Here is a 24,380-nt window from a genome sequence, read left to right as displayed (position 1 = left end):
TGTTGTATCCGCTTGGCACAGTGCATGACACTTAATAAGAGCCAATAAAAATTTGTTGAATAAATAAATGAATGAGTAAGCCCTTCTCTCCTGTTTAGCCCCAAGCACACTGCTTCTTCATGCCCCAGAGGAGAATGGCAGGCTGGTTAGAATAAATTATTTTCAAGACTACTGTGATTAATGTCCAAAGCCATGTTAAAATTTGGCCAATCAATTTTTTTCTTTATAAATCAACACCAGTCTGGCTATATCCACAGCTGTCATTTCATTGACATAATGAAATCCTTCATTACTGTTTCATCATGAGTTTTCAAGTATAAGAGCAAACTAAAATGCCTTTGCTTTATTTTAAAATGCCCAGGTAGATTGGAATACTATGAAGAAATATTAGAAATTAATTTCATAATTAAAGAACAAAGTTAGTTAAAAGCTAACGGGTCCAGAGTTTCATTTCATTCCCCTGATGTCCTGGTAAGGCATCATCAAAGTATTCAGTCTATAGTAAGCTCCCAGTAAGTGTGAGCTGTTATCTTTATAACCTCTTCCTGTATCTTCTTCTGCTACCCATTCCTTCCCCTGTAAGCACTGACCATAGGAAAATAGACTTCAAACTCTGAAGCGGATAAAAGAGCATTGAGATTTAATTCATTTCTGAAAAAGGGTTAGCTGCTCCTCCTCTCTTGCATGTACTAAGCCTCAGTCCTTCTTCTTAGGCTTCAGCTCAGTTCAACAAGTGGTTATTGTACATCTTCTATGTGCCAGAACTACATTAGGCTAATCTAGTGCAGCTACTAGGGTGATTATAAAAATCTATGATGCTGCCAGTTCTTAAGCAGCTTCAAAGTCTATCTGTGATTACTCCCTTAGGGACTGGTACTAAGTATTTCCATAAACTCATTCTTACCACTGGTCTCTGTGCCTTTAAATATGCTCTAACACCCCATCTCTGATCAACTCATGTTTTCTTTTTTTCCAGAGCAGAAAGCATGCTCCGCTGGGAATAGACATTCACAGCCTATGCAGTAATCTCCACAGTGGAGTAAAGAAGATCCTACAATGTATGTATAATATACATAAACACTATTAAAGACAGTTTGCAAAATATAACCCAACCTCATGAATCAACAAAATCCACAGCAGACTCCAAGAACCCTGAGACAGTCTGTCACACCTCAATGGAACAGTTACATTCACTGTATTCTTCTGAAGCCTATTTTGAAAATCAAATATATATTGAAAGTTAAAGCTTTCGCTTAAAGTCATGCAGCAAACAAATTATCAGGCATGCCTGGAATTCATTTCTCTAAGTTCTCCTGCTGTGGTTAGCTATTGTGGAGGTGGCCAGATGGGAATTAACTTCAAATATTTTGCAATACTTTTCTACAATGAGGTGAACTAAGGATACAACTTTAATATGGGTGTCAGATTCCTTTGTGGACTTTATAAGCCCTTTAAAGTTATATAAATATCAGCATCCATTTGCATGGGGTACAAAATAGGATCAGCTGTAGAAGGGAAAAGAACATTAGGTTTCCACTTGGTAGGCTTCTGCAAGCACTGAATTTATGCATGTTGCAATTCCTAGTTTATATGCATTGAAGGAGGTGATGGGGAATGGGGGGATGGTGTACATACAAATTGGCCATTTGTATGAGACGTTTGTAAGTCTGGTACTGCCTCTTTTTAAATTTTTTTTTAAGTGTATGGGGGTATTTATTGGACTTGCTGTGTACCCAGCAGTTTATTACTTTCTCCAAAGAGCAGAGGAATATAGAAACTTTATTACAAGGAAAATCATGTCTGGTGTCTTAATAACTGTACTTGTGTAAACAGCAAGGGGTACCTGCTGAAGGAAATCAAATTCAATATGTTCAGCCACCCTGTGAGGCACTGTTTTCTGGTACTTTCTCTTAACTTTTTTTTTTTTAACATCTTTATTGGAGTATAATTGCTTTACAATGCCGTGTTAGTTTCTGCTGTATAACAAGGTGAATCAGCTATACGTATACATATATCCCCATATCTCCTCTCCCTTGCGTCTCCCTCCCACCCTCCCTATCCCACCCCTCCAGGCGGTCACACAGCACCGAGCTGATGTCCCTGTGCTATGCGGCTGCTTCCCACTAGCGGTCTGTTTTCCGTTTGGTAGTGTGTATATGTCCGTGCCATTTTGTGTTTGTGGGCACAGATTATCTTTTGCTGATAGAAATGCGAGTTTGATCGAGGCTCCTTTATAATAGGTAGATGATGACTGGCAAGAACAGAACAGTGGGGATTATGGGTCTCAGGAGAGGAGACGATTGGTGGGGAAAGCAGGAGATGTGAACTTAAGAAAACGAGGTATTAGAGGAAATGATAAATTCGACCAAAAGCAAAACCATAGAGGTATAACAATAATAGATGTCAAACTAATCTGTAGACTGTTACTTGGTTAAAGATAAAGCAGAGAAGTGTCTTCTGGAACTTGATGCTGGTGGAGAATGGAGACGCTATGACTAAATATGCAGGAGAAAAACAATAGCTCAGGCTTAAGGGGCGGGTGTATGTATAGTCATTAAATTTGGATAAATTCTCTTAAAAATATGTTGTCAAGAACTGGGACCAAGAAAAGGTACCAAATCAGCCTGGGGTGGAACCATTTAGACCAGGATAAGTCAGACTTATGTCTGGGATGCATGACTGGACTGTGTCTCATCATGGTGCCCATCAAGATAGGCACATGAGAGACTTGGCAAGACAGGAAACGAGTGTCAGCCTGAGCTGCATACTGGGGACACAATGAATAGTAGTCTCCTGCCCATAATGGGCGCAAAGAATGGTGGGGGAGGCATGCATCCCAATAAAGGGAAACTCATGCAACTCCCACTATTTTCCAGCCATATTCATATGTTTGTGCTTTTCTTTTGAAATTGCGTATTCAAAGGCCTCTGGACCTTTAAAAAGGTTTTAGCCACCTGCAGATAAGTAGGAAAGCTTTCAGGAAGTAAAAGAGTATCAGGTGGGCCTTCATGATCTCTCTAAAATCCTACTGTTGGTTGTCAGGCAACATTCCATCCACCTGCTGCCTTGTCGGCCGAGCTCCAAATTTGGTTTGGAATCTGTTTCTCCCTCACATGAATCAGGGGAGGTTGATCCCAACCCCAGACCAGCTACAGGGGCAAATCCTAACCCATCTAAGCCAGCCTCAGTGGTTCTACTCCTCTTGCCCATGGATTGTTTAGGACTGAGCTGTGGTCCATTGTGACCCATGAGTTGAGAGAGAAGATCTTCTGGGGGGCTTCTGGGAAAGGTTTCCTCACTCTGAAAAGAGACATTTACGAACACATGGTCTCTTCTTCTTCTCAATGTGGCTGTGTCTGTGTGTGATGCACAAAAAGGCAGCAGCCATCTTCAGCCATGGGGAGAGTGAGCCTAAGGATGAGGATGATACACCCAGGCTGGCAGAATAGAATCCGGATCCTTGATGACCTTTTTTTGAAGCAATGCATTTAATGACCATGGATGTTTTCTTTTGTAGAACACTAAATTTCCTGTTAGTTTAAGCCACTTTCAGTTGGTTTTGTTTCTCTTTCTTGTGAGCAAAAGCATTTTGACTGAGACACACACTATTGTCTAGAAATGTCTATGAAGATTATTCTAGTAACATGGGTGCCTGGTGAGGTTGAGTAGGAGGTACGGCTCTTTCCTCCTCTTCCCACTCTAGGTCATTTCTCCAGCCTGTGGAAGTAATCAAAGGCTTATTTGTACAGCTCCTGACCAGTACCAAAGATTGTTGCCCAGGTTTTTGCAGATGAATCCCGGAAACAAGAACCAACTGGTGCGAGCACTGTCTTTTCATCACCTATTTCTTGTTAAGACCAACGCTTCACCTTCCATCCACCTGGACTTCTAGATGCTAAAGCTACTGTGCTCTTTCCCTCTGTGCTCCCTGTCCCCTCCTGAGTAGGATCTCCTTGGTCACCGATCCTTCTCCCCAACCTGCCAAAATATGGTTACAAGGCTGTGGCCCCTTCCCCAGACAGAGCCCATTGGCAGCCAGAACACTCAGGAAAAGAAAAGGGGGAACATGTGAGTGTGCTTTAAAACTCCATGGAAAAGTGAGCTCCGTGGATGGGAGCATTTGGGAGAGACCTGCAGAGTGAGAATGAGTGGAATTCAGAGTCAGGAAGGTTGTAAATAAGGGAAGCCCAAACTACACGGGATACAATTCAGGGCCCTCATCCTTGAACACAGGTGGTTGGGATGATTCAACCGTATTAGGATAAATGGTCAATATCTTCCTAGTTTTAGATACTGGAAGACAGTGTGAGAAGAGCAAAACTTTTATTTGCTTGTATAAAAGTAATACAAATTATAGTAATTTATGCAAATGGCATATTATTTGTGCCTGATTGCCATGCCACCATAACAGCTCTGCAGACACTAAATATGGCGTGAGCTTTATTTGGTAGCCTGTCCACAGCCTCACTAGAGTTACTCTGCATCACTGTCACCAGCTAATGTAGTATTGAGTACTAAATCACAGCTTTAGAATGTTGGAGCGGCCGCTGCCTATAATACCTACGTGCTTCCCAACACTTCTCGTGTTCCTTCATGATCCACTGTGGAACTTATTTAAATTTTCAACCAGTATTGCCTTTAGAGATACATAATTTCAACAATTTAGTTTTTGTCATGCCTAATATTCTTCCTACTGCTTCAAAGGATGTCCACTCTTTATTTGACTGTCACTTAAATAGTACTTACTAAATGCCAGGCGTTTTTTTCTAAGTGATTCACAAATATTATTTCACATCATCTTTATAATAACCCCATGACATACTGTGCCAGACACTCTCACATGTCCCCGGTCCACCCCAATTACCCCTGCAGTCCCAGTGGACTGTTCCGTGTGGACGAATAGTGAGGACTGCTTGTCGGTGATAAGCATCCTGGTTGCTCCACCCTACACAGAACCTCCGAGGGTCCTCGGTGTGGTTATGCCCCATTCCCCTCAGGAGTGACCCACTCCTTGATGGCTCTGCATGACATTCTCTCTGTTTCACTGCCCCCCCCTCCTTCACTTGTGCTTCCTGGGATCACCTCTCAAGTAATCACCTGCACCTGAGTTCTTTCCTCAGGGTCTGCTTTGGGACTACCCAAGCACTAAGTTCTATTATTGCCCTCATTGTATAGATGGATAAACTGAAGCATGGAGTGCTTTAGTAATTTGCTCAAGTTTGTCCAGCTAGGAAGTGGTGGAGCTGGGATCTGAATTCATGCTACCCTAGGCTGCCTCTAAAAATCGTATTCTGTAATTGGTGAACATGTGCACCTTTCACTCATCCATACTGTTCTCAATGATATAATCAGGGAGGAGAGGTTTGTCAAACTTCGGCCCTCGGCCAAACCTGGTGCAGGGCCTGCTTTTGCAAATAAAGTTTTGTTGGAACATAACCATGACCATTTGTTTACATATCATCTGTAGCTGTTTTTGTGCTACAATGGCAAAACTGAGGAGTTGTGATAGAGACCGCATGGTTGGCAAAATCTAAAATTTTTACTATCTGGGCCTTTACCAAAAAGGTTGCCAACTCATACTATTTCTCCTTAAGGCATGATCTTTCCCAATTGGAGTCTATATAGCAGCTGTCAGTGGACTCCCAGAACATGGCTTGACTTTGGGCCGGGTAGCTTTGGGGATTCTGAACGTTCTGTCAGTAAGCCTGTTTATTGCTGTGCTCTTGTGGATGAGCCCAGGGGTCAGTGACATACTCAACTGCTGAGCCTGTGGCTTACTTTTCTCCCAGCTGCCAATCGAACGACTTGTGACTATTTCTTCTTTTCCCAACCTTGCTGTGTTTTTTAAGAGATACAAGATATCCCTTTCCCATTAACCAGTATACAACACTAGCCATGCTTAAATAAGCGGGTTAGGCCCAAAGGAAGCTTCTGCCAGAGATATAACCATGCAGAAGAGGAGCTTGACTAATTCTGTGCAGACAAAAGAGATCTCCTCTTATTTTAGATGATTCAATGGGAACAGTAGGATTAGTTTTGTAGAGTTGTGATGCTAAAGGTTTGTTTGGGAATTTCTATGTGGATGCCAAGCAGTTTCTGCTGCCCTGGCATCTCAATATTTGCTTTATGCATTTACACACAGGTGTCAAAAGCACGTTTACACACGCTCACATCAAAGGCACCCATTTCCTAAGCTAGACATTCAAAAGGATATCTCATCGTGCACCACTTATGCCGATCTGCCAATTTGGAACTTTTTTTTTCTTTCTTCAGGAAACCATAGTAACACTGTGAATCACTGAGGGTGTTGATATTTGTTTAACCACACTTTGATAATAATATCTGCCTTTCCAGTCAATGCTTTGAGGACATTCTCAAATATACCTGTCTTAGTTCAGGCTGCTATTAAAAAGTCAATAGGCTGGCTGGCTTATAAACAAGAGGAATTTATTTTTCACACATCTGGAGCCTGGAAGTCTGCAATCAGGGTGCCAGCCTGGTTGGACTCTGGTGAGGTTCCTCTTCTGGAGTGGTGACTTATTGTATCCTCACGTGGCAGAGAGCAGAGAGAGGAAGCAAGCGCGCTCATGACACTTACAAGGATGCTAATCCCATTCATGACTGTTCCAGCCTCATGACTGCCTCTAATCATAATTGCCTCCCAAAGGCCCCACCTCCTAATACCATCCCATTAGGGGGGTAGGGTTTCAACATACGAATTTGTGGGGGAAATGAACATTCATGTCCATAACAATACCACATTATAAAGCAGGAAAAGATGCCACTTGGCACTGAATGAAAGTATACCAAGAAAGTAGAAAAATCTTCATGCAGATTTTTCCCTTCAGCCAGAGTCATGTAGTAACTGTTTACATATTCTAGACTTAGAGACAAGGTCTTCCAATAGCCTGATGAGTACTTCTTAATCTAAACTCCTCTATCTGCTCAAGAAGGTTTTTTTGCAGGTCAAAGAGGTTGAAGTAGGGAACTGCACACACATAACTCTTGCAATACCTGAGAACAAAGCTGACCCACATACACAGCTAACTGTCTTGCCCCAGCTCAGCTACAGTTTAATGGAGGTCACTTATGAAACTCAGTGATCTCCATTTGTCCCCAAACACCTGGCAATCCCATGGACCTTCTCAACTTTCAACCATAATTAATTGATGATAAAGAATTACCAGTTCAGACGAGTGAACCTTACATTGAGAAGTTCTCTCTTCAGTGCACTGTGTCTAAGGGAGGAAGGATTATTCTGAAACCATAAAGCAGAGAAACGATTACCATTTAATAAAATACCTGCAGTGTACAAATCTTCATTCACAGCCTGAGCTTGCTGGGAATGTGTCCGAAGCAAATCTGCTCAGAGAATTTACTGTTTGTTGATCAAAGGACAGTGACTGATGTTCCTCCCCTTGAGAGGTTTTGACTGAACCACTACTGAGACTAAAGTTGGTCCTCAAGTGACAATGATTTGAAATCATTACCTGCTACCCTTACCAGTTTGGTCATTCAGGGAGCCACCTGGAAAGTGAAAACAATATGCTAATCACAAAGTTCCTGAATGTTTGGGGCTTTCAGGGGAGCCTTTTCGGGACAGTGATTCTCAGCGGAGGGATGGAGGACAGAAGAGGAGAGGGGAGGAGTGTGTCCAAATCACCCGAGCCCTTCAAGCTGAACAAAGCCCCTCTCCCCTCTTTGTCCCCCATGGATTCTGATACACTTTGCCCCACACCCCACCTCCTAGCTGAGCGAACGCCTGAGGCTAGTGTTACTGCGTTTCCACTGCTCTTTACAACATCCCTGCTCGGTCCTGGACACGCTGGGCCGTGACCATCCTTCCTGGGAGGCTCTGGCTCCCTGTGGTGGAGCTTGTTAGTCATTTGTAAAGGTTGAGTTCCCTCAGGTATCCAAGGTGCTTATTGCTCTGAAGTTTCAAAAAGGCAGGACCAGACTTCCCTGGTGGCGCAGTGGTTAAGAATCCACCTGCCAATGCAGGGGACACGGGTTCGATTCCTGGTCCAGGAAGATCCCACATACTGTGGAGCAACTAAGCCTGTGCGCCACAGCTACTGAGCCTGCGCTCTAGAGCCCGCGAGCCACAACTACTAAAGCCTGCGTGCCTAGGGCCTGTGCTCCGCAACAGGAGAAGCCACTGTGATGAGAAGCCCACACACCACAACAAAGAGTAGCACCTGCTCGCCGCAATTAGAGAAAACCCGTGAACAGCAATGAAGACCCAACACAGCCAAGAAATAAATAAATGAATAAAAATTTAAAACAACAAAAAAAGGCAGGACTCACTCAGTAGCTTTCCTTCTTCCATTGGTATTCAGACCCACAGACCTTCCCCAAGCGACCTCTCTCTGTTTTCTTGGCGTTGCTTCCTGCCCTAGTTCTTTCAGCTCTTCTCATTTTTACATTATTTATGGCTTTTATTTCTCACTTAGTAATTTATTATAAATTTTACTCCTGCTTTTACACCCCCGTAACCCAGGTTTTTATCTTGAAAAATGACTGCTTTGAATTGACCAGGAAAAGAAGAAGGAGCAAATTATCAGTATTATTTTTTGTTTTAGAGAGAGTTTCTAAATTACTGTATTTTTATTTTCAACAGCCATCCGCAAGCTTGCCATTAGATAGTGCTTCTCAACCTTGGTGGCACATTGGCACCATCTGGTACGCTTTAAAAAACGCTGGTGTCTGGACTTAGCCCCAGAAATACTGTTTTATTTGGCCTGGGGTGAGACTTGGGCACCGGGAATTCTAAAAGCTCCCCTGGTGATTGTTCTGTGCAGTCAGGGTGCAGAGTCACTGCCATGGGGAAGGCTGTCTTTGGAAGTTTAGGATGCTTCTACCTCCTCTTTCAGCATAACGGTCTTCCTTTAAGATCCCATCCTATATCAGGGAAGTTGGACTCAAGGTTTTGTCCTACCACTGCGTAGCCCTGGGCAAGTCCCTCCCTCGGCCTGAGCCTCACTTTCTTCATCAGTAAAAGCTCCACTCTCCGCCCCAGTGAGGCACTGATGCTGCAGACCAGACTCCCAGGCTAGAAGCCCGGGTCCACACTGCAGTGCATAGAGTCAGGGGAAACCGAATGAAAGTGAACCAGCTAATGGTGCCTGTAGCCATGCAGGGATCCCCTGCCTACCACACCAATATGCCCCTGCTCTATGCACTGAGAAGGAGTCACCTCTTGGGACCCCAGACCAGCTCTTTCCAGCTTCCAGCTCTCAGAACTTCTGTGCCTCCTACTGGGTACCAGGCAAGGGTCCAAAGTGCCTTCGCTGATCACTACCACACACATCAGCAAAGCTTTCAACTCTATGGCACAGACCTTGAGGCGGTCCAGTGGAATTCTTTCCCGCCCTGGTTACTACATGCAGCCATGGAACTAGAGAGGATCCAGAATGTGTGGAGGAAGCCAGCCAGGCAGGGGGCAGAAGCTCACCTTCCTTCCCTCTCAAGAACATTTGTTGGTACCTCTTCCATCACGAAGCAGAGGCTCGATGCTTGTGACCAAGAGACTGGAACATATGGACTGCGACCCCAATTTTGCAGATGAGAAAACAAAGACAAGTCTTCTAACTAGACACCAGTGGTCTCTTTCCATGATGTCACACTGTTTCTCCCCTTGTAGTAAGAGGGGCCTTGATTTACGCAGGTCCTTACTAAGAAGTAGAGTGTGTTTAAAAGAAGTGAAGGAAAGAAAGGAAAGAGGAAAGGAGAGGAGAGATATAACAACCCATGAACTTACGTTGCGTGACACTTGAAGCTCAGTCTGTCCCAGGCATTTGCCCTTGCTTTCCTCTCCTCTGGATTACTCTTCACCCATTGGCACATGGTTCATCCCTTCTCTGTTCAATCATCCCCTCAGAACCCGCTCACTTCTCTCTTTTTTTTGGCTGTGTTGGGTCTTTGCTGTGTGTGGGCTTTCTCTAGTTGTGGCGAATGGGGGTACTATTCATTGCGGCGCGTGGGCTTCTCATTGCAGCGGCTTCTCTTGTTGCGGAGCTCAGGTTCTAGGTGCGTGGGCTTCAGTAGTTGCAGCATGTGAGCTCATTAGTTGCAGAGCATGGGCTCAGTAGTTGTGGTGGGCAAGCTCTATGGCGTGTGGGCTTCAGTAGTTGTGGCACATGGGCTCAGTAGTTGTGGCTTGTGGGCTCTAGAGTGCAGGCTCAGTAGTTGTGGCACAGGGGCTTAGTTGCTCCTCGGCATGTGGGATCTTCCCAGACCAGGGATCAAACCCATGTCCCCTGCATTGGCAAGCGGATTCTTAACCGCTTAAGAATCCGCTTGCCACCAGGGAATTCCCCCTGCGCCACCAGGGAATTCCCCCTCTCTCCCTGCTATTTTTCTCCATCACAATGATCATACTTCCAATTATATTACTTATTTATCTGCTGCATGTTTACTATACCATGAGCTCCCAAAGGGATGGATTTTACTTGTCTTGTTTATAGCTCTGCTCCAGTGCCTAGCACAGTATCTGGCAAAAAAATTTAAAAAAGCAAAGTGAATGAATAAATAATGAATGAATGAGTAAGTGAGTCCTTGGGAAGGAGAGTTGTCTGCTTTTGCAGGCATGAGACAAAATGGTCCCTGTGCCACTGACTCTACCTGACACGTCATTCCCTGGCCTGGCTCTGTTCTGCTCCCCACTAGAATGCAAACTCCATGGAAGAAGGGACTTTTGTCTATAATGACCCCTGCTTTCTCCCCAAAGCTAGAATAGTACCTGGCAACATAGTAGAAATTCAACAAATATCTGTTGGTAAATAAATGAATACCTCACTCGGGAGAGTTAAAACCCATCAATCTTTGGAAAAGGTGGTATTTTTCAGGTGTGTCCCCTTTGTCGTCAGCATCTGCTTTTTCACTCTTCTCCTTGCTGACATCGCTCCCACTTCCATGGTGCCCAGCGGCCAGTGGACTTCCTCCTCTCCTCCCAGCCAAATACAGCAGGTCTCCACATCAGCCTCTAGCAGCTGCCCCTGTGTTGCTTCTTCCATGTCTTTGCTCTTGCTGTTTTGGTCTCTCTACCGCAGAGCTTCTCTTTCTCTATCCAGCAAAGGTCTACGTGGATAGTCAGCTCTCATAGTCAGCTCTTTCCTGAAGCCTTTCTGACCCACATTTGGAAGTGCATTTTTCCCTCTCTAGATCTTTATGGTACCTGACACCCCTCAAGTGGTACTTAGGACTTATTAAAAGAGATGGTGACTCTTTGGAGCTTATGTTGGTAGATTTTAATCCAAGAATGTGTCCCCAAGACCTGGGGACAGGTCTCAGCAGCAGGGAGTCAGCTTCCCACTTACCCTTATGTTGACACAAGAACCTTTAAGCATTGCCAACATCGTTCTTTCTACACAGTTGAGGCCACAGTGCTTCTCCTATTCTTAAGCCTTGGAGAATTCCAGTAGCTTTGCTGCAAACAGGGTTAGAAGCACAGATCCAAGAACTTTCCCAAAGGGCAGCTCCTGTCCTTTCCCTTTAACCCCCAAGCTCCACCCGAGCCTCTTAGTCTCTGGGGAAGGGTCTCAGAATGAGAGGACTTTGTTTTCCTCTTTCAAACTCCTCCAGTCTTCTCCCCCTCCTCCAGAAGCCCATATTTTCCCACAGCCTGCAGGCAATTCTGGGCTTCTCATAATAAATATCCTCCTTCCTCCACCCATCAAATTAGCATTATATTTGTTTGCTTCATTTCCTAGTAGACAACAGCTTACTGTGTTAGTTTCAGACTTTCACAGATTCAAAAGCCTAAGGCTTAAGATAGGAGTTTCTCCCTTAAAACAGACCATAGAATTAGGGTCTAAAAGGAGGCTTTTTAACACTTCTCCAATATACTTTCTCCCCTGCTTGTCCACCCCAATTTTTATGGGAAGCATGAGGCATTCAGGAATGTGGGTGGACATTTCTATTTTCTCAGGAGAAGTCATATCAAGAGTGGAAAACAGTGATGAGTGACAAGATTTTGAGAGATGGGATATTTTCAGACAAAGATTATTTAAGGGCAAGCAGACTTTCCTTACACTTCTTCAGAGGCAAATTTAATATCTCCGTATTGTTATTCCCACTTTTTTATGTCCTGGCCCATTTTCACCCTTCTATGTAGTCTATCGATTACTCCCAAGTTGCATGCTCAGTGGGGGCATCTTTCAGAGAAACAACACTGTAAATGTAGGAAGGCTTATGTGATATCTCATAATACCCCATCTTGTTAAAATAGCTAAATTCAATGTTATTCATTTATTCACTAATTAATTTACTCATTCATTCATTCACTCACTCAGTACATATGGAGTCATGACTCTGTGCTGAGCAGTGTGCTGGGCAGTGCAGATACAGCGGTGAACATGACCCAGGCCCTGTAGTCATGGATCTTATGTGGAAATGAAAGGAGTCAGATGGTAAACAAGTGAACATACAAGATAATCATAGATTAGAATAAATGCCTTCACTTGGGGAGATCTAACTTAGATAAGGGAGTCAGGGAAAGCATCTTGATTTTTGAGCTAAGACCTGGGGAATGATGATAATCAGGCTTAAGAAGAGCTGGGCTGGGAGAGTCTTCCAGGCAGGAGGTACAGCTGGTGCAAAGGCCCTGAGGCATGAGAAGGGTTGTGTGTGGCTTGAAGGAGGCCAGTGTGACTGGAGCCCAGTGAGCTGGCTGCCCTGGGAGAAGGAAAGGCAGAGCCCTCCAATTGCTTTCCGGTCTCCAGGCCTCTGAGGAGACTTCCTGTTTTCAACACAACCCTTGAGTTGCTTGAATTTGGAATATTCATTAATCCAGGAGCGCATGTACTTCAGATGTTCCAGACATCTGAACCTTTCCTGGCAAACAGGAACCTTTCCTGGAAAAATCACAAAATTCTGCTCAGGGTGTCTAAAAATCTTTGCCTCATGAAACCTCCTCACAGCCAAAGTAGCATTTTTCTCAATATGGGAGACCTGAGTTCATTGCTGGTACATTATTGGGTTCCATACAGTACAAAGAAGGAATCCAAATGTATAGCAAACACAGCTTCTGTCCTTGGATCATGTGAACTCTTCAAAATATAGCTAGTCTCGGAGGAGGAATGATCATGTTCGCAAAAGTAATCTTGTGCTTCAGCTAATCGCCAAGACAACAGCGATGCCATATTCGTATTGAGATAGCCCATTTTTCTTTCTCTTGTATCCCTTGAATCTTTTCTCAAGCAATGTTTGTGAGAAACACTAAAGCAATATAAAATATGACTCACCAGAAATGCCCTGTATTTCGGATTAACAAGAGATAATTCATGTAGACAGTTGTCACAGTCCCCAACAAATGCTCAACTAGTGTTAGTTGTCCTTATTACTGGATAGAAGGAATAAACCCCAGCTTCAATCTAAAGAGTTTAGGTATTCAGAGGAACAAAGCCCTCAAGTTTTATCTGAACAAAATCTCATATCACTTTGTTTAAGAAGGAAACCACAACCTTCGAATCGTAAGTAAACATATTTCCTTTTTTTTTCTTTAAATTTTATTTTATTTTTGGTTGCATTGGGTCTTCATTGTGGTGTGTGGGCTTCTCATTGCGGTGGCTTCTCTTGTTGTGGAGCATGGGCTCTAGGCGCACAGGCTTCAGTAGTTGTGGTGCGTGGGCTCAGTAGTTGTGGCACACGGGCTTCGTTGCTCCACGGCATGTGGGATCTTCCTGGACTAGAGCTCGAACCCACGTCCCCTGCATTGGCAGGAAGATTCTTAACCACTGCGCCACCAGGGAAGCCCAACGTATTTCCTTTTGAAGCTGAAAATCTCCGTGGATTTGTAAAACAAGGCACTTAGGATGCTATCCTTGGACGGGCTTTGTTTACTTGTTTGGTTTCCTCCTATTCTTGTAGGTCAAAACTTATTATCCTAATGGTTGACTAAGATTTTTTTTAAGTCCAGTTGGGTCAATCTGACAAATTCCAAACTGTTCTCAACAAAAATCTCAACTTAACTCAGAGTGCCGTTTTCAGGCTTAACAAACTGTTTGCAAGGCTGTTTGGCTCAGAGGAAAACTGCTGTACTGTGTCTGCTTCCTCGCTGACTTCATGTCTGCATCTGCAGTGTGGCAGGAAGCGACGTTAAACCTGCTCTCCTGCTCTGTGGTTAAACGTGTCGGACGCCCTGGGGGGCCTCCAGAGACTGGGACTAGAGGCCTGCAGGTAGAATGGCAGGATTACCAGCTTCACGGACCCATGATTCTTCAATCACGTAATAAGCAGTTATACCACCCAGGAGTTCAAACGTGCCATGGGGTGTTGTTGCCACACTATGTTCATCTCTTGTTCGGGTTAGGGGATAAAGGAAGGACAGGCGTCCCCTTATGAAGGCCACAACTGTGTGGGGCTTTACTCCATCACATCATCACACACCTGTCTCCCTCTCAAGTTCATTGGGTGGGGGTCCTATGTCCCCCACCTTTGCGTCTCCAGAGTTTATCACAGTGTCTGTGCTCAGTAAGCACACGTTGAATGAGCTTAATTTTTTTTCAATATTTATTTTTATTTATTTGTTTGATTGCACCGGATCTTAGTTGCGGTTTGTGGGCTCCTTAGTTGTGTCTTGCCAGCTCCTTAGTTTTGGCATGCAAACTCTTAGTTGTGGCATGCATGTAGGATCTAGTTCCCTGATGAGGGATCAAACCCAGACCCCCTGCATTGGGAGCGTGGAGTCTTAACCACTGCGCCACCAGGGAAGTCCCAAATGAGCTTAATTTTAAACAATTCCCACATATTAGGACCAGCTTGGTTGTCTCACAGAGGACTGGGTCAGCAGCTTGGTGACAGTGACTTCTTGGACCACCCAATCACATAGATGTCCCTGTTACTGTGACAAGAACAAAGCATTGCCAGGAGATAGCAGGTCTGGGAAAGCATAAGCCACCCATACCCCTGAACCTGGCCCTTAGCAATCAGCATAGCTACCTAACGCCAGCCCTTCTCAACACATTTTCACACCAGGACACACAGAGAAAGTGAGAATATTTGTACAGCAAACTGAGATAAACGACTAAGTCTGCTCGAGGCAAAAAGAGGCCAGCCTGAGGCTTCCAGGTGCCCCAGATCCCACCACCTCCAGGGATCACCGAGATGTGCCCAGAAGCACATCTCAACCACTTGGCAGGACCGGTACCCAGCCTGCAACAGCCTGGTGGCCAAGATGCCCTGCTGTGCTTGTTGCACCAAGTAGTTGTTAGCCAACTAGGGGCCCTAAATATAAAATCCATGATCCAGGGCCCTAAATATAAAATCCACTCCCAGCACCATCTTTCTGTATTTGCTCAGTCACATAATAATAACTTGTCCACCAGTATGTAGACAAGCGTGATCAGTTCAGGGCCTAAAACAGCTGGGCATGCCTATGGGTCGCGAATGATGCAGGTTATACAAAAGTCTCTAAAGATATCCACAGTACCTTATATTTGTACAGCACTTTACAGTTTATGAAAAGTTTTAGTGTATTACACATCAACTGATAACCAGGTATAGTTGAGAACCAGCAGAGTATAAATAAATAAATAAATGAATAAATAAATCTCTGAATAAAATGTATCTTAAAGTTCAGTCACTAAGACTCATACCCCTTCCTCACAAACCCTCAAATGTTCATTCAGAATCAATTTATTCCTAGTTTACAAATAGCTTTAACAAACTTGGATTGGATTTACCAATCACTGAAAGCAATAAGGAAGGAGGAAGTGTCATATGTCCACTTAAGATGGACATATGACAGCAGTGAGAAGTGACAGCAGGTAGCGAGAGAAAATATTGATAAACACAGAAATCTGGGACTAATAAAGAGGCAAACAGTCCCATGGACTTAAAACTGATTTTGAGGGCGTCATTGTCTTACCACAGGACCGTATAATAATTGATATTAAAAAGAATTAATTGAAATCCCAAGTCAGGAAGAGGTTAAATTATGTTCTTTATACTCTGCTAAAGAATATATAAAAGAGTGTGATCTATTTTAGAGAGATTTCCATTTAAAGTCTTAAAAATTCATTGCTTGAAAATATAAATCCTGAGCTATATAGAAGAAGTCAGCTATCAGCTGCTTTCCAAAGGGCTCCAGATAATCAAAATCTTACAGCATGTGGTTTTATATTTTGCTGTTTGTTGGATAGAGTTTTATGTTCGGTGTCCTTTATTTTAATAGCCAATATAGAAAATGATTTCTATTTTTTCTCTTTCTTTGTTTAAGCCACTACATTTAGTTGCTATTTATTGAAATAGACCTTGATTGACTTTGAGTGGCCCTCAGCTAGACTTTTTTTTAAAAATTTTTTTAAGTCTCCTCTCCCCTGTTCCAGATAATGAAACTGCAGTATCCCTGCTATTTTTAGCATCCATTGGGAAGTTAGAAGCAGCGTTCTGATCTTTGTCTAACATAATTCAATACTTAACATTGAAACAATGGGCTCCTGTATGTCAAGTAGCTTGGACACATTTATCTGACTGACAAATCATTCTTCCCTTTGAGAAATATCAAGGCTTCCCAGTATTCCTACTGAAGAGCAGTCAAATATTCAGATCTCTTAAAAATAAAAAATGAAGTATGAATATACAAGTTTGTGGATGGCCTCAAAATATGTCACTGGTTATAGCAGAACTTCAGCAAATTCTATCCAGAAATTCCAATAGGATTTGGGGGTGGAGGAAACTCTCAGCCATTCTTCTCCACTCCAGAAGAGATTTCAAGAAAGGGAGGAAACATGGTGAGCACCTACTATGTGCCAGCTGTTGAGGGTTATGTTAATTCCTACAACATTTCCATGCGGAAGGTGTGAGTATCCCAAGAAAATAGAGGTTAAGAGATGTGACATAACAAGTCCGAGTGTCGCAGCCAATGGGTGAAGAGAATCATCCCTAATATAGTGACCAGAACAGGAGCCCACAGGCCCAGGGAAGACCCTCCACTAAGGCATTTACAGATAGGTTATTTTTTCCAGGATGAGAGAATGAAATGCACTGAGGGCATGAGGTGCCATAACACATGGAAGAGAAACACTACAACTCCCCGTAGGGCCCCATGCCCATAACTACCCTAGAGCCGCTAAGCAGAGCAGCAGGGCCCATCTTGCAGATTAACCAGTAAGATTTCAGGGACAATTGGAAGATTGTGAAGATCCAGGGCCGGGTCTCTGCTGGGGCCCCTTGATAAGCTGATTACGGAATATCCTTATTTGATTAGATTTCTATCCAATTGCTTATCCACAAATATGAATAATGCCTGATTAAACAGTATTTGATTAAATGTGTTTACTAGCAAAAAAAAATTATTCATAAAGAATTGCAAGAAACCCCCCAGTAACTCTTATTTACTCACATGAGGCCCTCCCAGAAATAACATCCTTCTCTTACTGTTTCATTCAGGTAATATGAAATAAAATCCAGTTTTTAAAATAAGCTGGATGATATACAATTTTGTAGCAAGTTCGAATTTCTCAGGCCACAAACTCAGAAGTGCCCAATATGGAGAGCTCTTTGTTTTATCATAACTGTACTTATTTTTTGTCTTGAGCCCCATATTTACTGATGGCAGAAGTGACTTGACATGGCAAGTCAGAGTTCTCTGAGTCATTTCAGAACTTGCTGCTCTCTCTCCCTGGGGTGCCACCTAAACTCTGAGAAGGTTGTGGAAAGGCAAAGCATTGAGGTCAGCTGGCCCTACCGGCTGGCCTGGGTACACGCAGCATCATCTCCTTGTCCTTAGTGCACTGCCCCCAAGTCCTCTGTCACTGGACCGCATCCTTTCCTCTAGGACCCTTGAGAAAACATCACAGCTCCTGTGCTCCATAGGTCTGCAGGGGGCTTACATGAAGGCACCTCAGGCCCATCTCCCCAGGTGTCCCCTGCTGTCATCTCCCCTCCCCTGTGTCACAGTGAAAGAGCAGACACCATGGGTACCTACCATCTCTCAAAACCCCGGGGAAAATTCAAGGCACAAAACGCCCAAACTGATGTAGAGGATCCATGGCACCCTGCCTTTCAAGACTAGGCCAAAGGCAGCAGGGTACAGACCCCCATCATTTCGTCTCTATTATTCTCCTACCTGACTCTCCTTGTCTCCTTGTCCCCAGATGGAATCAAAACTTAAGAGCTGAGCACATTGGCTCTTATGTCATAGGATCAAGCATTTTCTCCAGATCTGTTGCTTATGGCAGAAACATTTGCTTTTAATACCCAGGAGCCAGGCACGGGGACACAAAGGCCCTTTCTGACAACCTATTATATCTGCTGGGAGTTCGAAAGTCTATTTTGAATCTCAAAGGCTGAGAGGTCTTATTTTAAGTTGTTCTTTTGTGGCCTTCCCTCCTTGAAGCTATAAACCCTGAAAATATGACCCTCTCTAATTCCAGGGAGAGGCAAGCAGGATTATCCCATAAATAACCTAGCAGAAGATGCTGTACCCGAATCCAGTCTCCATGCACCTGGGCCTCCAGGCCCTGGAGTCCCCAGGTTTCCCAGCCTCCTCTCAGCGGCTGACCCCCAAATGCATATTCTGGCTTCAGCAGTCAATCAGTGGGTCCACAGGAGTGGACATCCCTCTGCTTCATTGTGTCCAGGTGTGCCCCAGCCCAAGCATGCTGCTGAGAGAACAGGAGCACACAACCACCTGGAGACACATCTGCCCATGAATTCTAGTCACGCATGGAGGTCCCCAGACCCCCCTGCCTGGTAACTTCATTACATCACTGCTTCTACACTAAGCGGTAACCCCTCCAACCAACATCGTCACCTGGGGATCACTAGCCCATGATTATATGAAGACCATTTTAACCACTGGGCTTGTGGACTGGAGTTAGGGGCCAAAATTGAGTTGCCGTTTGTACGGAGAGGCATTAAACGGTTCAGGTAGCTCTTCAAAGGACCTAGATTACATGTTATACCAGGGACTGCTGGCTCCCTTCCATCCTTATAATAGAACCTTTGCCTTTTAAAAGGGCACAAAGCTATTAGGAATCAAGACTATATTGCCCTACCTCTGTTGCAACCAGGTGTAACCACATAATTAAGTACTGATGAATGAGATATTTGTACAAACGTTTTTCGGCAATTGCAGTAGAACCTCCTAGAAAGATAGCTGGCACACATACATTACATCATCCTTTCCACATCTGCCAGCAGAATGAAGTTTGATAGCTTTTGCACCACGAGGAAGAGAGTCATACCCTAGGGATGGATGGTGGGGCAGTTTATTGGAGGGAGCCTTGTTTACTAAAGGCTTTGCTCGGTAGCTGTAAATGCATCAGGTTGCTTATCTACAGACTTTTTAAGTGAAAGAGTAAAATCTTGAGTGTTTAAGTCACTGCTCATTTGGATGGTCTATCTTATGCACCCGAACCAACTTCTGATAGATGTAAATTATAACTAGGTCCAATTCTGTTTGGGCTGGGGTAAGCGTGGTGGAGGAGGGTGTCAGAGAGCCATCTGAAATTGTCAGCTTACAAGTAGTGACATTCATGAATGACTTTTGAACTCAGCAACAGCTTCAAGAATCAGGCTGGGTGCAGAGGTTTTTATTCTGCAGCTGTGGAATGTGTGTTTAATGGTGTCTCCTTCCCTTCTAGCAGTGAGAGGAACCGCTATGATGTAAAGGGTCTGTCTGTTGTGCTTCAAGATGTCAAGTGCCCCTTTCCGGTGACTTGTGGGGATTTGCTGTTGTTGCCATGGAGACCAAGTGAATCTGAGTTCAACCACGATAGCTAGGCCTTTTTATTCAAAGGGACGTATTTTGAAGAGGAAGCCAATATGTAAGATAGTAAGGTGACTCATCTTTCACTAATGCAGCGAAGCACACTGAGGCCTTCCTTCAGGATCTTAATGGATATTATCCCAAGAAGCCCATATTTGTGAGTGAATCCTGAAATGATTAATTAAATACATTTTCCCTACCCATCCAGCACCTGTCTTTAAGGAATTCTCTTCCTCCAGAATTTTAAGGAGGAAAATTAAGCCATCAACTCACCTTTCTTCATTGTATCAAATAAATACATATTTTCCAGCTCTCTTTTTTTTTTCCTCTCTCCGACACACGAGAATTTTTCTCTGAACCAGCAAGTTGCAATGGAAATAGCACTGGACTTGGAGTTAGGAGACCCAAGCCTGTTCTTGGCTCTGTGCTTAATCAGCTATATCGCTTTGGATAGGACTGCTCTGGGCTTCAGTTGCTAGATCTGATCTTGAGGAGTAATGTGAGATGACCTCTAAGATTCCTTCCAAACCTAAGAACCGGAAATCCCTCCTGATTTTAATTCTCCTCTCATGGCGAGTACCTTAATCAGGTTTCTCTGTTTCTGTCTTCCCCAACCAGCATGCAGGCTGGTGTAACAGGTACTCAATACATGTTTATTTGATGAGTAAAATGAATGAATGAATAAATGATCAATCAGTCAATCAGTGTGTCTTCAAGACTGATTTACCTAAACATTATAGTTTTCGGTTTCTTTTCTCTTCTTCCTTAATCAGCCAGACTCAGAAATTGATTCCATACCTGGAATCAGTATCTACTGAAAGCGACTTGACTTTGGAGCCAAGACCAGGGGCCCCTTGCTTTCTGTCGACATCCCTGGCCAACGTTTGTCCCTCAGTTGCACAAACCTTGACAGTTTGTGCGGGAGGTGCATCTGTGTTTCTGCCTTTTCCTGAGACAAAATTATATGAATAAAAAACTAATCCCAGGGCTTCCCTGGTGGCACAGTGGTTGAGAATCTGCCTGCCAATGCAGGGGACACGGGTTTGAGCCCTGGTCTGGGAAGATCCCACATGCTGTGGAGCAACTAGGCCCTTGAGCCACAACTACTGAGCCTGCATGTCTGGAGCCTGTGCTCTGCAACAAGAGAGGCCGCGATAGTGAGAGGCCCACGCACTGGGATGAAGAGTGGCCCCCACTTGCCGCAACTAGAGAAAGCCCTCGCACAGAAACGAAGACCCAACACAGCCAAAAATAAATAAAGAAAGAAAGAATTATAAAAAAACAAAAAAAAAAACCCACCAAAACTAATCCCAGGTCTGGTCCTTGGTAACATCCAAACTGAGCTCAAAGATTTTCAGATCTCCTGCAGGTACTTTTCAAAGCTCATTTTTTGCACTGTAGCAGACTTTGAATCACTTTTCTTAGTCAAAGGTCAAAAGAGAACAAAGGAATCTAAACTCTTTCACAGCCATTTCTGGAGAATTCCAGAGAGGAAGGGAAACTGCTGCAGGGGAAAAACGAAGCAGGCAGTGGAGGCCAGAAGTGACTGGGTTTAAATTCTGGGTCCCTGGACAGGTATTCTCGGTGCCCTGCTCTGCAGGCTCTCCAGGGGAACTTTCTGTTTCCAGTGTTTGCCAGATCTGGGCGACCAGCACCTGAACTGCCATTTGTACCACAAAGCAAGGTGCACTTCCTTCCTGAGTCCCTCTCCTCCGGAGGCTGTGGGTCTCCTGATATCATGGCTGTTTCTGAGATTCGGCCTCTGCACACTGGTGCCAGATTAAATCTCGGCGACAGAGTTTTGGGTGAAGTAGAAAGAAGTAGTGTTATTGCTTTGCCAGGCAAAGGGGGGCCACAGCCGGCTAATGCCCTCAAGACTGTGTGTCCCGCCCAAGAAGGCTTAGTGAGGAGTCTTACAGTGTTCAGGGAGCAGGGCGTGATCAGCTCGTGGGCATTCTTCTGATTGGTTGGTGGTGAGGTAAGTGGGAGTCGGCATCATCAACCTGCTGGTTCCAACTGGTCTGGGATCTGCGTGCTTCTGGGCAGCAGACAGTTCACTTCTCCCACCTGGTGGGGTTTCAGTAGCTGCAAAACAGCTCAAAGGACGTGGCTCAGAATAGTACTTATGGTCCTTGAGGAAGAACTAAAGGTCCTTGACTTTGTTTAATGGCTAAAGTATTATTTTGTCTTGTTTGACTATTTTCCTTTCTTTCTGCATTTTCTTACTTCTCTGATTAAATTTATTTTTTGACTAAAGTTTTCCTACAGACAAAAGGCTGGCAGACAACATGGGTGGGTTCTATTCTGGGGAGGCCTCATAGGGTCCTGCTCGCTTACACGGTCACCTCTTGTCCCTGGGATTTGTAGACCTTCCACAAAGAGGGGGGATGGGGCTAATTTTGTGTGAACCAGGGACAATGTTGTGCAATATTTCCCTTAATCCATATGGTACCCGTGTTACAGGTGATGAAACAGGATCAGAGATTAAGTATCAAGGTGTACACTGTGCTGATTTTGATAAATGTATATATTACCATATGATTACTTCAGTAGCATCACCTTAAACTTCTATCATGTCACATAATTATCATTTCTTTCTTTGTGGGAAACAATTAAGACCTTAGCAACTTTGACGTTTATAACACAGTGTTTTTGACTATAATCCCTATGCCATGCCTTAGACCTTTAGGACTAATCTGTCTACTGGTTATGAATTTGTACCTTCAACACCATCTCCCCAACTCCCCCCCTCCCCCAGCCCACTGTACTCTCTGTTCTTATAAGTTTGGCTTTTTTGTCTTTCTCTGTCTGACTTGTCTCACTTAGCATAATGCCCTCAGAGTTCATCCGTGGTATTGCCAATGGCAGGATTTCCTTCTTTCCCAAGGCTGAAGAATGTTCTGTTGTATGTATATCCCACAACTTCTGCATCCATTCATCTGTTGATGGACACTTTTAAGTTACTTCCTCAAACTCACCTTCCAGGAAGTGGCAAGTGGCAGATTCAACCCAAGTTTTCCATGTCTCCAGAGCCAGCAGTCTTTACCGTCGCTCTTTCCAGGCAATTCCTGTTATGCCTGTTATGCCTGTTATGGGGCACCTGGGCCGAGTGCTCATCCCCCATATTTATTAATATTTCCAGAGGTTGCTGAGTGCCAGAGGGCTTGTATAGTAATTATCATTTTATGGAGAAAGTTTCAACTCAGGAATCTCTCTGATTTCTGATGGTTGTTCAATGATCCGGTTAATGTGTTCATTTTTTTTCCTTTTTGCCTGATTTTATTTTTTACTGTGTAACACATTTTCATGGTTCAAAATCAAAATGATATAAAAAGTCTTTCTCACAGATGTCTCATTTTCATTCCTATTCCCCCTTCCCTGGCCCCCTACTCACATCTGTTATAGGTGACCATAGTTTCCGGTTTATTCTTCCAGTATTTCTTTCTACAAAAGATCCAGAACACCTAGACACACATACATGCATGAACGTATAGTATATTTGTGTGTGTATATTTATATTCTTATTTCCTCTGATTTCATACACAAATATAGCACAGCACATTACTATTTTGCACCCTTTTTCGCTTAGCAGTGTATCCTGTAGAACAATCTGTGTCTACAGAACTCTCTCATTCTTTTTATATGGCTGCCAAGCACTCCATTGTGTTCTAGGCCCTTAGTACTAGTTTATTCACCTCACTGGTTTTCATTCTTGGACATTTCTCTTTCTAATCCTTTGCTATTACAAAATAATTCTGCAATTAATGGCTTTATACAAATATGTTTTATGTTGGTGGAGGTAGATGTGTTTTAGGGGATTTCCAAGGAGCTGGGTCAAAAGGTAAATGCATATGTAACTTGGTGAGCTGTTGCTGAGCTCCTCTCCATAGAGCTTGTACTGTTTTGCACTCCCACCCGCAATATGTGAAGTGCCAGATGCTCTAAGCCCAGCTAACAGAAAGTATTGTTCAACTCGGAGTTTTCACCAATCTCAGTATAATATCAATATATAGCTCAATATAATTTTAATATAAATTTCTCCTATTACAAGTCTGGTTGAACATATTTTTAAAGGCCATCTCCTTTTCTCATGGATTGTACATTTTACCCATTTTTCTGTTAATTTTTCTTTTATTGTTGATGATATTTTATTTAAAGAGTGCTTTAACTATTTGGGAGCTTAGTCCCTTATTGATATAAGTTGCACGTATTTCTCCCAGTTTGTCATTTGTCTTTTGACTTTTGCCACACAAAAGATAGTGTTAATGCTTGGACAAGTTTATCGACCTGTTTCTTTATTTCTTCTGAACAGTGAGTCACAGTAAGGCTTTCCAACTACTAGGTTGGAAATTTACCCAAGTTTTCTTAGAAAAATGAATGGGTTCACTTTTCACATTAAGATCTCTAACCCATTTGGATTTTTCCTGGTATTCTGTATGATGTATGGCTCCAATTTCATATTTTTCCAAATGGCTTTTCAGTTGTCCCAACATCTTTTATTAAAAAATCCAACTTTCCCCATTTGTTTGAGATAGCACCTTTTTCATACCTTAAATGTGTTCTTCTGTCTCTTTCCAGACTTTTAATTTTGTCCTATTTGTCTTTCTATTCATTCTTATACATTCTTAATAAGAGGGCAATAGTTATCTACATTTGTAGGTGAAAT

This window comes from Aethalodelphis obliquidens, unplaced genomic scaffold, assembly GCF_003676395.1.
Source record: "Aethalodelphis obliquidens isolate GAN/ISIS:26980383/991018 unplaced genomic scaffold, ASM367639v1 scaffold34, whole genome shotgun sequence".
NCBI classification, from domain to species: Eukaryota; Metazoa; Chordata; class Mammalia; order Artiodactyla; family Delphinidae; genus Aethalodelphis; species Aethalodelphis obliquidens.
This window is presented reverse-complemented; position numbering follows the sequence as displayed.